Source organism: Neofelis nebulosa, chromosome 11, assembly GCF_028018385.1.
Source record: "Neofelis nebulosa isolate mNeoNeb1 chromosome 11, mNeoNeb1.pri, whole genome shotgun sequence".
NCBI lineage: Eukaryota > Metazoa > Chordata > Mammalia > Carnivora > Felidae > Neofelis > Neofelis nebulosa.
The window spans coordinates 82,024,172-82,042,056 of NC_080792.1; the positions used below are offsets into that span (position 1 = coordinate 82,024,172).

General features: G+C 43.5%; 1 protein-coding gene across 1 annotated transcript in view; it reads right to left on the reverse strand.

The window, feature by feature from the left end:
• The window catches only part of FBXW8 (F-box and WD repeat domain containing 8), a 125,986-nt gene extending 123,933 nt beyond the window's left edge, over positions 1-2,053 (reverse strand). The window contains exon 1 of the mRNA XM_058691160.1: positions 1,941-2,053. The gene's annotated coding sequence lies outside the window, so the exon portion shown is untranslated. The remainder of the gene's footprint in view (positions 1-1,940) is intronic.
• Positions 2,054-17,885: the final 15,832 nt, after the last annotated feature.

Consider the following 17,885-nt stretch of genomic DNA (forward strand, 5'->3'; position numbering starts at 1 on the left):
TCTCATGCCATCAGAGTCTTTTACTGCCCACTGTCGATGTGCTGTGTGTCCCCCGCGAAACCCAAGCTCAGGTCTGCCAGAGCCACAGAAAGGTGACAGGGAAAATGGCCACCATCTTTCCCCCAAGTACGTCCTGTCTCATTTGCCCTCCTCAGGCCAGTCCCACACTGGACTACCAAGATGAAGTTCTAGAGGCCAGAGTCCAAAAGCAGTTTCACAGCACTGAAACCAAGGTATGGGCAGGACCATGCTTCCTCCATTGGAAATTCTGTTTCATTGCTCTTCCCAGCTTCCAGAGCTGCATTCCTGGGCTTGTGGTTCCTGCCTCCACCTTCAAAAGCCAGCAGCATAGCATTTTTGCTTCAGCCGGTATCTACCTTCTGTCTCTGGGTTCAGGTCACCCTCTGCCTCCCTCTCATAAGGATACTTGTGATCACAGAAGGCATATCTGGATAATCCAGGATCCTCTTCTGCTCAAGAGCCTTAATTTGGACACATCTGCAAAATCTTTTTTGCCATCCAAGATAACATTCACAGGTTCCAGGGATTAGGACCTGGCTATCTTTGGGGGCTATCATTCAGCCTACTGCAGAAAGCCTGCAGTGACCACAGACCCAAATGCCTAAAGATGACTCCAGGAAACAGAAATGAGGCAGGTGAGCCAGGTGTAGACTGTCCCAAGCTGGAGCGTGGATGCCCATCTAGACAGTACTCTGCTCCACCCACCTGCTGGATCTTAGTCCGGATCATCTGACAATGACTATCTTGATTTCTAATTATTAGCAACACGTTCCACTTTCTTAAAGAATAAAGATTTTTTGTTAAAAGCATAAATTGCATTCGGTAGGCTTCGAACCCAGACGTAGTTCGTTCTTGAACAATCCATGACAGAACTGCCTTTAGCTTTTTTTTTTAATTTTGTTTTATGTTTATTCATTTTTAAAAAAATTTTTTTTTCCAACGTTTTTTATTTATTTTTGGGACAGAGAGAGACAGAGCATGAACGGGGGAGGGGCAGAGAGAGAGGGAGACACAGAATTGGAAACAGGCTCCAGGCTCCGAGCCATCAGCCCAGAGCCCGACGCGGGGCTCGAACTCACGGACCGCGAGATCATGACCTGGCTGAAGTCGGACGCTTAACCGACTGCGCCACCCAGGTGCCCCTGTTTATTCATTTTTGAAAGACAGAGAGCACAAGCAGGGGTGGGGTGGAGAGAGAGGGGGACACAGAATCTGAAGCAGGCTCTGAGCTGTCAGCACAGAGCACGACATGGGGCTCGAACTCACGAACCACGAGATCATGACCTGAGCCGAAGTCAGACGCTCAGCCGACTGAGCCACCCAGGCACCCCAAAACCCCCTTTAACTTACATTAGGATACCTCCTTACCTCTCGTGAGCAGGACTGGAGAATCACACCTCATTTGGGATCATTAGTGTGTGAGGAACACCAGGAGATTAACATGAAAAGTGATACAAGGCAACAATTATGATTCAAAGTGTATTGTTTAGACACATCAACAAAAACCTCAGATGCAGCCATTCTGAAAGTCAACAATGACCCTGATGTATCGCTATGGGCATTATTACCCTTTATTGCTATTTTATGCCCTCATAATCAACAAAATATAAAACTCCGTGGGAGAAAAATAAAACTTTGGTCTTTAAAAAAAGAAAAGCGATCTGTAGCAAGAGACAATTTGCTTGTTCTTGAGAATCCCCCCACGGATAATTCCTTTCTTTAAAAGGCTGCACAGACGGGATTCAGTGTCAGCTGCTAGCTACAGACTTAGTCATTCAAAAGGAAGTTGTCCCATATGGACACCACTCCCCATCTCTCTCGCTCTCTCCTCGATCCCCTCCTGCTTTTATTGAAGCCTCCTCCAATCTGCCCCTAATCTCCCCAGCCTGGTTCCCAAGCCCCTCCCTCTGAAACGTTACCTTCTCCCGGAGAAGGAGCAGGTTCCGTCTTTGGGTCCCTTTTCTGTCTCTTGGGAATTCAGCTCATCAGAGATGCTTCGCTCAGCCATCGCTGGCACACAAGGAAGAGGTGGTGACGTTGGTTTGCGAGATGGGTGTTCTCACTCCAACTCAGACTCTGAGGCTCCAAGAGCCGATCTCCTCGTCTGCCCATTTAAGAAGCAGCGTGCTAAGACAAAGCACGAGTTTTTCCTGGAGCTGCCGCACTCTGGACGCACACGAAGATACTCTTGTTCTTAGCCTGACTTTGACCCTGACTCCTCCAAGGAAAGGAGCACCCCAAAATTATTTTTTAATTCCAAATCGTTTCTCCCAACTTGTTTCTTCGCAACTCCAATCAAGTTTTTCCTATCTCGGCCAACTACACTGCTACCCCAGTGCTTTAGAACCAGGAACCTGGTTCTCACATTAGCAAAGCCTGACAAGTGTACGTTCACAATACATATTGAATCTGTCTGCTTTTCTCCATCTCTCCCACCAGCCTAGTGCAGGTAGGGTTGCCCAATAACATACAGGACGCCCGATTCAATTGGGATACCAGACACACAATGAATTTTTTTTGTATGATGGTGCAAAATTTGAATTTGAATTTGAGGTCAGCAAAGAACTTTTTATTATGAATATGCCCCATGCAATATTTGGGTGGGGGGGGCATACTTATACTAAAAATAGTCCTTTGCTTATCTGAAATTCAAATTTAACTAGGTGTTCTGCATTGTTATTCACTAAATCTGGCAGCCCTAAGTCCAAGACCCTGACATTGCACCTGGACCACCGAAGTCACTCCTAACTGGTCTCCCCACCTCCATTCTTTTTACTTTTAATTTTTTTTAATGTTTATTTATTTTTGAGAGAGAGAGAGAGAGAAAGAGAGATCGAGGGAGAGAGAGCAGGAGCGGGGAAGGGGCATAGAGAGAGGGAGACACAGAATCCAAAGCAGGCTCCAGGCTCTGAGCTGTCAGCACAGAGCCCGATATGGGGCTCGAAGCCATGAGATCATGACCTGAGCCAAAGTTGGACGCTTAACTGACTGAGCCACTCAGGCACCCCTCTTTTTTTTTTTTAAACGTTTATTCACTCTTTGAGTGAGTGAGAGAGAGAGAGAGAGAGAGAGAGAGAATAAGTGGGGGAGGGGCAGAGAGAGAGGAGGACAGGGGATCCAAAGCAGGCTCTACCCTGACAGCAGCCAGCCCAATGAAGGGCTCAAACTCACGAACCATGAAATCAGGACCTGAGCCGAAGTCTGACCCTCAACTGACTAAGCCACCCAAGCACCCCTCCCCACCTCCATTCTCAATCCTGGCAATGAATCACACAGCTGCCACTTTTGTAAAAGTGAGTCAAATCAGGACACCCTCATTTAAAACACCCTGAGGTGCCTCCATGTTCTTAAAATAACAAATAAAAATCCTTTTTGAAAACAGCTTTATTGAGATACAATTCACATGCTGTACAATTCACCCATCTGAAGCATGCAGTTCAATGGCTTTTAGAATATTCACAGATATGTGTAACCATCACTACATTTTATTTTTTTAAGAATTTTACTTTTGGGGCGCCTGGGTGGCTCAGTCGGTTGAGCATCCGACTTCGGCTCAGGTCACGAGCTCGCGGTCCGTGAGTTCGAGCCCCGCGTCGGGCTCTGTGCTGACAGCTCAGAGCCTGGAGCCTGTTTCAGATTCTGTGTCTCCCTCTCTCTGACCCTCCCCCGTTCATGCTCTGTCTCTCTCTGTCTCAAAAATAAATAAACGTTAAAAAAAACAAATTTAAAAAAAATAAAAAAAGAATTTTACTTTTAAGTAATCCCTACACCCAACATGGGGCTCAAACTCACAACCTAGAGATCAAGAGTCACATGCTTTTCTGACTGAGTCACCGAGGCACCCCATCACTACATTTTAGAATGTTTTCACCACCCCAGAAAAAAAAAAACAACACTTTCTTTGGCCATCACCCCTCAATCTTTCCTAGCCAAGCATAATTCCACTTTCTATATAGATTTCTCTCTTCTGGACATTTCACATAAATGGAATCATATGATGTGTGGTCCTTTGCAACTGGTTTCATTCAGAGCATCATGGTTTTGAGGTTCAACCATGTTGTAGCGTCTATTAGCACGCCGTTCCTTTTAATGGTGGAATAATATTTCATTGTATGCATAGACCACATTTTATTTATTCATTCATCCATTCACGGACATCTGGGTTGCTTCTACCCATTGGCGATTGTGAATATGCTGCTACGAACATTCATTCCAGGTGTTTGTGTAGGCACGTGTTTTCATTTTTCTTGGCTATACCCTTGGACTGTTAGGTTAAGTCATTAAAAATTTTTTTTTAAGTTTTAATTTACTTATCCATGTTAAGTACTCTCTATACCCAGTGTGCAGCTTGAACTCACGACCCCAAGATCAAGAAGTAGCATAGAATCCTCAGGCTGAGCCAGCCAGGCGCCCTTATTGGGTTAAGTCCTTTAAAATCGTGTTTAATCATTTGAGAAACTCCCATGCGGTTTTTTCAAAGTGGATGCACTATTTTACATTCCTACCAGTAGTGTATGAGGGCTTGCTGTGTATTTTACACCTTCCCATTTAAACCTGTTTGTGGTCTGAAGAAGGTAAGCCTTTTTCCACCCCCAGGGCCTTTACACATACTTCTGTCTTCTCAAATACTCTTTCCACATCACTCCTCGGTGTGGCTTTGCCCTTCAGCTCTCAGCTTAAAGGTGACCTCCTCAGACAAGCTGTCCCTGTGTGCCTCATCCAAGTAACACATCCACACACAAGTTTCTCTATCCCTGAAATTGGCCCTTACCTTAATGGGTTGTTTTATTATTTACATGTTTGTACATCTCTCCCATCAGAATATAGTCTCCCTGAGAGTGGGAACCACGTCCAGTTGTTCGTTCCTAGCACAAAGCCTGGTTCCTAGGATGTGCTCAATAATTGTTGGTTCATGGGGTGCCTGGGTGGCTCAGTCGGTTGAGCGTCCGACTTCGGCTCAGGGCATGATCTCCCGGTCTGTGCGTTCGAGCCCCGTGTCGGACTCTGTGCTGACAGCTAGCTCAGAGCCTGGAGCCTGCTTCTGATTCTGTGTCTCCCTCTCTGTCTGCCTCTCCCCCGCTCATGCTCTGTCTCTCTCTCTCTCTCTCTGTCAAAAATAAACATTAAAAAAATAAATAAATAAACATTAAAAAAATGTTGGTTCATTGGTTGAAGGAATGAATGAATAAACAAATGAATCCATGAATGATGGAGCTAGGAGAGGGCAGAAGGTATTTCTGAGGTTTGTGACCACACATGGTAAATGCTCAATAAAAACTTGTGTTACTGATGAGGCTACAATAAAGATATGCACGCACACACACACACACACACACACACACACACAGCAGCAGAGAGAAAGATGAATTCACTCCTATAAGAAGGAAGTGAGAGATGTCACTATAAGCCTCATAAATCTCGCCCCAAGTGCTTGCACAGGAGATAGAAGGAGTTGCCTGGTCTATTCCACTTCCCACTGTGCTAAAGAAAGGAGCCTCCTCTCCTTTCTGTTTCAATAGAAAAATCACTCTGAGCACTTTGGTGCACGGAGCACTTTGGAACTCTAATTACAGGTGACACACAAATGGAAAGAAAAATAGGAAATCAAACATTTGAGCCAATAAGTTACGATTTATATGAGCACTTAACAGCAGCAAAGTGCCCTAAGAGGCTGAGGATTCCTTCAAAGCACTTTGCAGATGGACATCTCAGGAGCTGTCATGAGGGTGAAGTCAGGAATGTCTATAATGTGCCTGCATTCTTTGGAGATGTGTCATTGTTGTGAATCTTAATGTCTGGTTTCACAAGATTTCTCCAAGGACAATGCCATCTAAGACCTCCTGCAATCTGACTCTAGCCCATCTCTGCAGCCCGATCTCTGGACACCTTCCCTTCCGTCTCTAAGCTCTGATCATCTCAGACCCTTCCAGCCTCCCACTACCTTGTGCTCTCTCTTGCCTGAAACTCTCATCCCCTGTCGCTGACACTTGCCTAACTCCTGCCAGGTTTTGTTTTAGAGGACACTTCCTCCGAGAAGCCTTCCTCTCCTTCTTCCTCCTTCTCCAGACTGAGTTAGGTTCTGTATTACTTAAGATATTTTAGGTTGACTTTCACTTCTGCGTGTTAGGAGCTTGGAAGTCTCTACTCTGTCCTAACATCAAGTAAAAACCTGAACAGACTGAAAAATTGTCAACTCTTCTTGGATCTGTAGCAGAGGTGAGGACGCAGAGAAAACTCACTGGCCCCAAGAGTGGAAACAGACAAATACAGGGAGTCTCAGCTTACCAAAGCAGACTCACAAGTTGAAACCAATGCCGGGGGAGCGAGGACAAGGCTGAGCGTGAAAAGCTCCAGAGGAACGTAGTCACAGAAGGGGCCCAACCTTTTTGGAGTTTTTCCTCCAGGAGCTTGAGCCAGTTCTCACAACAGATAGGTGGGTGGGGGGAAAAGTCTCCTCTTGCTTCCTCCTCTCACAACAGATAGGTGGGTGGGGGGAAAAGTCTCCTTTTGCGGAGAGGAAGGAAAGAATCATCTTTGCAACACTACTCTGTTCTTCTTAACAAGACCTGCCCTCAGGAGAAGCTAGTTAACAAGAGCCTAACCTGCTGGAGTATTATCAGAGCCTAACTGATCTGGGAAAGGGAAATACCCAAATCCAGTTAGCTCCAGCCTTCCCCACGGGAGAAGGAAATTCCAGCCCACTCCAGCCATCCTGTCCCACCGCAGGGGAAAGAAAAAACTAAGAAACACACGAAATTCGTGTTATATAGGTAGAGGTCCACTTAAAGATGGCCCTGATCACAGGAGTATGGAATGCTCCTGCCTCCCACACCCACCTCACCACCATATTACCAAAGGTCTATTTACAGCAGTTCCTTTTACTTGGTACGGTACGTGATACTATCAAGAAGACACCATAAAGCATACTAAATGAGACACGCACACACACAATTTGCAGAGCTGAAACAATCATCAGGCCCAGACATGGCAGAGATGCTGGAATTATCTGACCAGGAGCTTAAAACAGCAAGGGTTCATGCGCTACAAAGCCTTCGGATAAAGCAGACAGCGCACCAGAGCGGATGGGCAATGAACGCAGGGAGCTGGCAATCCTAGGAAAGAACCGAAAAGAAATGCTAGAGATCGAAAACGGAAACGGAAATGGAGAATGTCTTTGATGGGCTTATTAGTAGATGGGGCACAGCTGAGGAAAAACCCTCTGAGCTTGGGGGGGGGGGGGGCGGTCTCTCAACAGAAACTTCCAAAACTGAAAAGGAAAGAAAACAAAGACTGAGAAAACACAGAACAGAAGATCAAAAGACCGTGGGGGCACTACAAAAGGTGTAACATATGCATCATGGGAACACCGGGAGGAATGAAAAGAGTAAAGAACAGAAGAAATGTTTGAAACAATGATGACTGAGGATGTTCCCCCAGATTAATGTCAGACATCAAACCACAGCTCCAGGAAGCTGGGAGAACTCCAAGCAGGAAAAAAAAAAAAAAAAAAAAAGCCCCCAAATCTATACCTAGAGGTATCCCTTTCAAACTACAGAAAATCAAAAATAAAGGGAAAAAATCCTGAAAGAAGCCAGAGCGGGAGAAAAATATACCTTACCTAGAGAGTAACAAAGAATTACATCTGACTTCCCAGAAACCATGCAAACAAGAAGGAAGTAGACTGTATTGAATAATAGAACAAGTGGAATATTGGATACATTGAGAGGAAAAGAATCCATCAACCTAGAATTCCGTTCCCTACAAAATTATCCTTCCAAAGTGAAGAGAAATAAAGACTTTCTCAGGCAAACAAAACTTGGGAGATTTTGTGCCAGTAAGTCTGTGCTGCAAGAAACATCGAAAGGTGTTTAGGGAGCAGGAAAATGATAACAGGTCAGAAACTGAGATAGACAGAAAAAAAGGAAGAGCATCAAAGGAGTAAGTGATGGCAAAATAAAAACTATTTTGGGGGCATCTGGGTGACACAGTCGGTTAAGCGTCCGACTTCGGCTCAGGTCATGATCTCCCAGTCTGTGGGTTCGAGTCTCGTCGGGCTCTGTGCTGACAGCTTGCTCAGAGCCTGGAGCCTGGAGCCTGATTCTGTGTCTCCCTCTCTCTCTGCCCCTCCCCTGCTCACACCCTGTCTCTCTCTAAAATAAATAAATAATTAAAAAATGTTTAAGTAAAACAAAAATACTATTTTTCTTATTCCTAATTGATCTAACGGATAAGTTTGTTCAAAATAATAACAACAATGTATTCAATTATGTATGAATGCTTACATATATATATATATATATATATATATATATATATATATATATCTTATGTATATATACCTATGTGTGTTTATATATAGTGGAACGACAGCAATGATACAAGGATGGGAAGGAGGAATTAGGGTTACTCTGTTATGATAGGGTACTCACGTCACCACAAAGTGGTATACTGTTATCTGAGAGTGGGCTTGGATTAGTTGTGAATGTGTATTGAAAACTCTAACTCGAGCACTAAAAACAGTTTTAAAAGGTGTGTAACTGATAGACTAAGAAAAGAGAGAAAATGGAAATACACAACAAACAGTGAAAACCACAAAAGGCGGAAAGAGTGGAAGACAAAGCTAGAACAAAGAAAAAGGGCAGCCAATAGGAAATAGTAACAAATACAGTAGCTTTCAACCCAACTATATCAATAATTGCTTTGAACATCAATGGTCCAAATGCACTAATTAAAAGACAGAAATTATCATAGTGGATTTAAAAAAACAAGACCCACCTATACATTGTCTACAAGAAGCCCACTTTAAATATAGACACACTAGATTAAAAGTAAATGGGTGGAGAAAAATATGCCATGTTAGCACCACTCAGAAGAAAACAGGAGTAGCTATATTAATGTCAGACAGAGCAGACTTCAGAGGAAAAAAGTTATCAGGGATACAGGGGGCATTATGTATAATGATAAAGGGGTCAATTCTCCAAGAAGGTGACAATCCTTAACTTGCAGGTGCCTTGTATTTGACAGCCTCAAACTATGCATGGCAAAAATCAATAGAATTGCAAGGAGAAATAGATGAATCCACTACCATAGTTGGAGATGTCAAGACCCCTCTATTAGAAACAGAAATCAGCAGGCATAAAATCGTAAGGACATAACTGAACTCAACAACACCATCAGTCAACTGGATGTAACTGACATTTATAGACAACTTCATCCAACGACAGCAGAATATACATCCTTTTCAACCTTATCTGAAACTTTCACCAAGACAGACCACACTCTGGGCCATAAAAAAACACCTTTAGAACTGTAAAGAATAGATAGTATACAATATCTGTTTTCAGACTACAATGGAATTAAAATTAAATGGAATTAAAATAAAATCAATAACAGAAAGATAGTTGGAAAATCCCCAAAATGTGTGAAGATTAAACACACTTCTAAATAGCACATGAAGAAGAAATCTCAAGAAAAAATTTAAAATGTTTTGAACTAAATAAAAAGTCAACTTATCAAAATTTGTGGGGTGCAGGGAAAACAGTGCTGAGAGGAAAATTAATAGCATTGAATACATAGATTAGAAAAGAAAAAAGCTATAACATCCATAATCTAAATTTCCACCTTAGGAAACTAGAAAACGAAGAGCAAATTAAATTAAGTAAGCAGAAGAAAAATAAATAATAAGAATTAGAACAGAATTGAGTGAAATTGAGAACAGGAAATCAATAGAGAAAATTGATGATATCCAAAGCTGATGCTTTGAAAAGATCAATAACATTGTTAAGCCTCTAATCAAGCCAACTAAGAAAAAAGAGAAGGTGTGAATTACTAATATCAAAAACGATAGGGGATATCATTACAGATCCCATGGAGATATAAAGGAGTATTATGAACAACTTTATGCCCACAAATTTGATAATACATGAGAAGGACCAATTCCTTGAAAGGTACCATCTGCCAAAACTCATACAAGAAGAAATAGATGATCTGAATAGACCTGTGTCTATTAAAGAAATTGAATCAATAATGAATAACCTTCCAGAACAGAAAGCACCAGGTCCAGATGGGATCACTGGTGAATTCTACCATACACTTGAGGAATAAATTATACCAATTCTCCCCAATCTATTTCAGAGGATAGACGCAGAGGAGAAGGAATACTTTTTAATTTTTTTGTGAGGCCAGCATTACCCTAATACCAAAACCAGACAAAGTCACCACCAGAAAAGAAAAGTACAGATTAATTTCTCTCTCATGAACATAGAGAAAAAAGTCCTCAACAAAATGTTAGCAAATCAAATCCAACAATGTATAAAAAGAATTATACAGCATGACTGTGATATTGTGGTTTATTTTTTAAATGTTTATTTATTTGTGAGAGAGAGACAGAGAGACAGAGAGAGTGAGCAGGAGCGGGGGAGGGGCAGAGAGAGAGAGGAAGACACAGAATCCGAAGCAGGCTCCAAGCTGTCAGCACAGAGCCTGATGTGGGGCTCGAACCCATAAACAGTGAGATCATGACCTGAGCCAAAGTTGGACGCTTAACCGACTGAGCCACCCAGGCACCACTGTGATATTGTGATTTCTGTGAAAAAATTATATTTTGTCATTGAGATGATCAAAATAGATTTCTAATATATATTTGGTCTTCCTCCATGGTTCCTGCCTTACAGCTCCCCAAACCCTTGGCATTTCTTAAGTGTTGAGAGTGATACCCAAGATTGTTTTTCAAATACATCTATCTATACATCTAGTCTGTGCGTACAAGTATTCAATATCCGTAAGCATGAATCTATCACATTTCATTTACCCACTCTCCTTTTGGGGATATTTTTGTTTCTTCTAAATTTTGTTTATTTCAAACAACGCTGCATGAACATATTTGAGCTCCGCTGGTGGGCTTATTTAGCGCAGCAAATACCATCATTTCTTCCTTCTTCCTTGCCAATAAAGTCCTGATTTTGCTTGAATATTCTGTGCCCAGCCACAAGGAATAAATCATAATTTGTCTAAGGCAGAGTTTGGCAAGACCGTCCGGTAAAAGGCAAAAAAGTAAATATTTTAGGCTCACAGGTCATACAGCTTCCGTCACACGTGCTTAATTCCGCTGTTAGAGTGTAAGAACAGACACGGATGATATATCAACGGTTGAGTGTGTTCCAATAAAACTTTATTGACAAAAATAGATGAAGTCACCAATGAAGATATACAAATAGCAGATAGGCATATGTAAAAATGGGTAACATCATTTGCCATTAGGCAAAAGCAAATTAAAACCACAATGCGATATCACCACACACCTGTCGGCATGGCTAAAACACAAAATAGTGACAACACCAAATGCTGGAGAGGATGCAGAGAAACTGAGATCACTCATCCATTGCTGGTGGGCATATAAAATGGCCCCCCTATGCTGGAAACAGTTTGGTGGATTCTTAGAAAACTAGATATACAACTATCACATGACCCGATAATTGGATTCCTGGGCATTTATCCCAGGAAAATGAAAACTTATATTCACACAAACACCTGTATGTGAATGCTCATAGTAATTTTATTTCCCAGAGCCTCAAACTGGAAACAACCCAGATGTTCTTTGATGAGTAAATAATTTAACAAATTACGGCACATCCATACCACGGAACCTGTAGCTTTACGATAACGATGGATACATGAACCTGCACAGGTGATTAAATTGTACAGAACTTATGTGCACACATATACAAACACACAAGTGCAAGTAAAACGGGAAATCTGAATAAGATCAGCGGATCACATCAATGTCCATATCCTGGCTATGGTATTATACTAGAATTTTGCCATATATCCTTACCTTTGGTGGATACTGGGCAAAGTGTAGAGGGGTTTTGCCTATATTATTTCTATAATTACACGTGAATCTATAATTATTCAATACACATTTCATTAAAAAAAGAAAAACAGACGGAAGACTGAATTTGGCCTGCAGGCCATAGGTTGCCAACCCCTGGTCTAAGGCAATGATGGCGAGGCAAAGACCTTAACTGACCATCTGTTCTTCCCTTCCTTTTTAGTAACACAACTCATATATTAGCTAGGCACATGGCTGCCTAGCTAAAAGACTACAATTCCCAGCATCCCATGTAGCTAGATGTGGCCATGTGATTGTTATTCTGGTCAATAAAATGTATGTGAAAGTGTTAAGTGGTAATTCTGGGAATGTAGAAGTGTTGTGGGAATTCAAGGGGCCATTTTGGATCATGAGAGTACACGATGCCTCCCAAGTCTCCAGGGAAGAATCTTTCCTTGCTTGTCTCCTAGCTTCTGGTGGTTTCCAGCATTCCTTGGTATTCCTTGATTTGTGCCAGCATCACTCCACTCTCTGCCTCCATTTTTACATAGCCATTTCCCAAATTTCCATCTTTTTACAAGGAAGCCAGTCATTGGGTTAGGACCTGCCCTAATTCCGTACGACCTCATTTTAACTTGTTTACATTTGCAAAGAACCTATCTTCCAAGAAGGTTGAATTCGCAGCTTCTAGATGGAGATGAATTTGTGAGAACTTGTGAAGACACTATTCAACCCGGTACACATGTGATATCTGGATCTGTGGCAGCCATCTTGCTGCCACGAGACAAATAAGCCTGAGGACTAAAACCAACATTCTAAGGGTGACGGAGCAGAAGTATAGGCATAGCCTGATCCTTAATGAAAACTTGCACTACAAACCCAACCCTGAGCTTGCCTTTCTCTGGATCAGGGGTCGACACACTTTTTCTATAAAGGGCCAGATAGAGGGTAATATTTTAGACTTTGCAGGCCATACGATTTCTGTTGCAACTATTTAACTCTGCTGTTATAGCACAAAAGCAGCCAGAAATAATGCATAAATGAACAAGCATGGTTGTGTTCAAATGAAATTATTACAGAAACAGGCAGTGAGCTGACTGGTCCACATTACCATAGTTTGCCAAGCCCTGCTCTGGACTTTTGTTAAGCAAAGAATAAAAATCCTTATGATTTAAGACTCTACCAGTCAGACTTTCTGTTACTTGCAGCAAATGCATACTGATATATCTAGAGCAGGGTTTCTCACGCTCAGCACTATTGACCTTTTAGGACAGATAAGTATTTGTTGTCTGTGCATTGTTGGATGTTAAGCAGCATCCCTAGCTTTTAGGCATTAGATCCTAGTAGCACACTTCAGTTTTTTTTTTTTTTTTTAAGTTTATTTATTTATTTTGAGAGAGAGAGAGAGAGCGAGAGAGAGGAGCGCACACAAGCGGGGGAGGGGCAGGATCCCAAGCAGGCTCCGTGCCATCAGCGCAGAGCCCGATGCAGGGCTCGAACCCACAAACCTCGAGATCATGCCCTGAGCGGAAATCGAGAGTCAGACGCTTAACCGACTGAGCCACCCAGGCGCCCAATAGCACCCTTCAGTTTTGATAACCAAAATACGTCTCCAGACATTGCCAAATGTCTCCCGGGGAGCAAAATTGTTCTTAGTTGAGAAGCACTGATCTAGAAATAGTTAGAAATGGAATCACCTGGTCATAGGGCAGGTGCACGTTCAGCTCTTCCACGTTCGCCAAATTGTTCTCCAGCATTTATCCTCATTTACCCTCTCAACAGTGTAATTTCAAGTCTAGCAATTCACTTGTTTAAACTAAGCTCGGTTGCCTTCAATAAAGTGATTATTGCCTGAGCAAAGGACAATATGTCTGAATTTTCACAGCAGGAATGCTGCTTTAATCAACCCTATCTTTCGTGACTCCAGTAATCAAGGCATTAGTTTTTATTTAAGTGAGGTTTACCCTTTACACTTAAAGTATTGATGAGACTATAATTATGGGCTGGTTAGTTTTTTTTTTCTCCCCTGCTGTGGACATCCGTCGCTGTTCCCTCTTTACTTACAACAAAAAGATCCTTAAGGGAGAGGTAGCAAATGAATCATTAGGAGATCCCTGGAGAAGGCGTTACCCCCATCTTTTCAGGTATCGGAGGGCGGAATAGTATAAATTTGAGAGATGATAGCTGTCCTGCTCTGGGTCTATTAAGGGGAGGGAACTTTCCTGGGAATAACTGTAATGTAATTGAATATTGGACTCACTGAAATCGGAATCCTCTTGTTTTCCCAATGGGTTTGGGTCAGGGTCCCAGTTCTTTTTCTTAAATGGATGCTTAATATTCCCGATAGAATAACAAGGACCATCACTAATATTTATTGAGTGCCAAACACTTTGCTAACCACTCACTAATTCTCTCTTTCAATCCTCGCAGCAACCCAATGAGGCAGACACTATGCTTATTCCTATTTTACAGATGGGAAAGTGGAGGCTCAAAGAGGTGAACAATATGCCCAAGGTAGCTAGCTATTGGATGGTGAGGCTAGGGTTCAAACTCGGATCTCTCTGGCTCAGAGCGTCAAGCCACTCTGCTATAACTCTGACTTTGATTCAAGAACTCCGTTGTTCACCAAGCCGACTCCTGGCATCGAATCTGGCCCTGGCATTAATACATGGCTTCAGGAAACACAGCTGTTTGGAGGAGGCAACAGCTGTTCATTCATTTACCACTTCACCAAGCCACACGAATTAAAACACCATAAGGTAAGGCTCACTCAGTCTCAAACACCAGGATAGGTAATTATTGCTTTCATTAAAAAAATATATATACCCTTCCCCTTCCTGCTCAAAACACTTGAGTATTGATTCTGTAGGAGGTGAGGGAATGATGTGGAGCAGGACATTTTCGTATGTTATCGATGATAATTCTATATCGTGTACGTTTTGAGAGAGAGACAAATCAGGATGCTTATCATTCATTCACCCATTGAATCTCTCTTTCAGCGAATGTTTACTGAATACCTATTTTGTGCTAAGCCCAGCTCTCAGCACTGGGACACCGTAGGAAACCTTCATGGACAAGAAAAATCTGTCCTATTTCTTTAGGAGAGATAGCTGGCACATCCTTGCAACTGACGGGGAAAGGTTCCTCGGATTAAAGGTGCCAACTGGATTTCACGAAGCATTTCTCAAATCATCCCTAAAACCTCTCCTCCCTTAAACGTCTCCAACAGGACGAGGAAGAAGGGAGCGTGTACGCAGTCCTAGAACTCAGTCCTTTGCAAGAACCCGGGAACATGTGCGGCCACGGTCTGGTAAGTACCTGCTTCCACCTTCCCTTTTGGGACATTCTTTCCCTCTCGTGGTCTCTGTCTTCATTTGCTAGGGCCGCCACAACAAAGTGCTACACACTGGGTAGCTTAAACCACAGACATTTATTTTCTCAGATAATAATAAATCTCTCGAGGGGCTGGAAGGGGTGATTTCTCTTGAAGCCTCTCTCCTCGGCTTGCAGATGGCCATCCCTTTGCACCCCTGGTATCGCCCCATCTTTTTTAAGTTTATTTATTTATTTTGAGAGAGAGAGAGAGCACAAGCAGGGGAGGGGCAGAGAGAGAGAGAGAGAGAGAGACAGAGGAAAAGAGAGAATCCCAAGCAGCCTCGGCGCTGTTATTGTGGAAATGGACCAGGGCTCGATCTCACGAACCGTGGGATCACGACCTGAGCTGAAATCAAGAGCTGGATGCTTAACCAACAGAGCCACCCAGGTGCCCCTCTCCCTCTTTTTATAAGGACACTAGTCATATTGGATTAGGGCCCCATCCTTATGACCTAATTTAACCTTAATTACCTCTTTAAAGACCTTGTCACCTAATAGAATCATTCTGAGGTCTTGAGGATTAGGGCTTCCACACAGGAATTTTGGGGAGACACAGTTCAGCCCATAATAGCCTGCCTCTCTCTCTCTCTCTCTCTCTTTCGTCCCAAGTGCCCAGTAGTGACATAATGCTAATGAGCACAGACAGCTATGTGACCTTGGAGAAGCTCTTTAAATACCCCACCTCCATTTGTTCATCCAAAATACAGGACCCGTCCTATGACATACGGTTGTTAGAAGGGTTCAATGAGTCAACAGGTCTAAGGACTTAGAACAGCGCCTCGTACAAAGGAAGCACTATATAAGTGTTTAGTAAAGGTTAAAATTAAAAACTCATTTTTACTGAACTGTGAAGAGGGTGTTATTTACTCTCCCCAAGGCTTTGCTTTTTCTGGACAACACTTAACATCAGCGATGGAACAGCCAACTCACAATAGGGGAATCATGTATCATTGAGGGTGTGGGCCCTCCAACATTCTTCAAAGCACACTGTTTAGCTTACAAGATCTACTTTAGAATATTAGTAGTCAACATTTTTTCTTAAGTAGGCTTCATGCCCAGTGTGGAGTCCGACGTGGGGCTTGAACTCATGACCTGGAGGTCAAGACCTGAGCTGAGCAGGTCAAGGTCTTGAGCAAGGTCAAGACGTTGCTGAGCTAAGCTCAAGCAACTGAACCGCCCAGACACCCCCAGTAGCCTGTATTTATTAGATGCGGACAATATGCCGGACACTGTGCTCAGGGCATTACAGTACGGTCTTATTTAATATAAGGTAGGTACTATTACTGTTGCCACTTTACAGATGGGGAAAACGGAGGCTCCGAAAAGCCTTATCTCAAGGCTAAGATCTCCAGTTGGCGAATGGTGGGGTGGGGCCAAACAACTCCAGCATGAACAAATCAGGGGCTGTCAGATGCGGAGTGCGCGGGTGTGTGTGACTTCTCTTTTCTCCCACTCTCCATCACCCTTCTCTTTTCCCTCTGTTGAGTGACACATCCCCACGGCCAAGGCTGCCCTCTCTCTGCTACAGAAAACATCCAAGCGGCTGGGACCCAACCCAGCGCCACCTCGCGAGCCTAGCATTTCGAGGGGCAGGCTTCCAAACAGGGTAATAATCGTCCCATTAAAATTAATGTCCATGAAGTGAGCCGTTAAAAGCGTGCAGATTAAAAAGGGGGGGAGGGAATTGTTCAGTTTAAATCCAAAGGGCTTTTCAAATAGACACTGTATCTTCATTCTTGGAATGCTACACCGGGCGATGGATCAGGTCCCCTCTGCACAGACTAGGGGGGATTAAGGAGGTGAGTCCCCAGAGAATGAGAAAGTGGTTCTGGCCAGGAGCAAAGGGAACCAAGGTTTATCCAGGGCCCACTGCATGCCAGGTGCTTGGCATACATTTCTCTCATTTAATCTCTGCCCCAGTCCTGGGAGGGAGGTATTATTATTCCCAGATTACAGGGGGCAGTATAAAACCATGGTTGAGCGCTTAGAGCCTGCAGCATGCCGGCCTAATTTAGATCCAGGTTCAGTCTTCACCAACTCTGTGAACTTGGGCAAGAGGCCTTGACTCCCCGTGCCTCAGTTTCTCCATCTGCAAAGTAGGCCAGTAAGAGCACCCCTCCGACCCCAGAAGTGTTAGGGGATTTACTTTAGGCAGCCAGGCAGGGACCTTACCCCAGTAACCTGCACAGAAGGCGCTCAGAAGGTAAATTTCGGCCCTTACTAAGTGTAGCAAAACGCACTGGGCGAGGGCAGCGCCCGCCAAGATCACACCGCGGAGCTGGGATCTGAGCCCCGACCACGCTGGAGGCCAAGGGGAAATCTCTCCTCGTGATAAATGCAGACCCAAACGTGTTCATGGTCTTGAGAATCTTTTCCAAAAGACCCAAGGATTTGGGCCTGGGCGACACTCTGCCCGAGGGAAGGAGAGACTCAAAGTTTTTTCATCAGGTTCCAGAGAGCCGGCTTGGAGACGCCTCTGGCGCCTCCAGTTTTCTGAATCCCAAAGTTATCCGAATCCCATTAAATTTAAGAAGGACTCATTATCTCCCCCCAAAATCCTGAGTGTCCCTCGTCCATCTGTATCTTCAGTAGCAGGGACAACTCCAGCCTCTCCAGTCTAAAGGCTCCTGAGCCCCTCCCCCTCGTCGGCCCCAGAGGG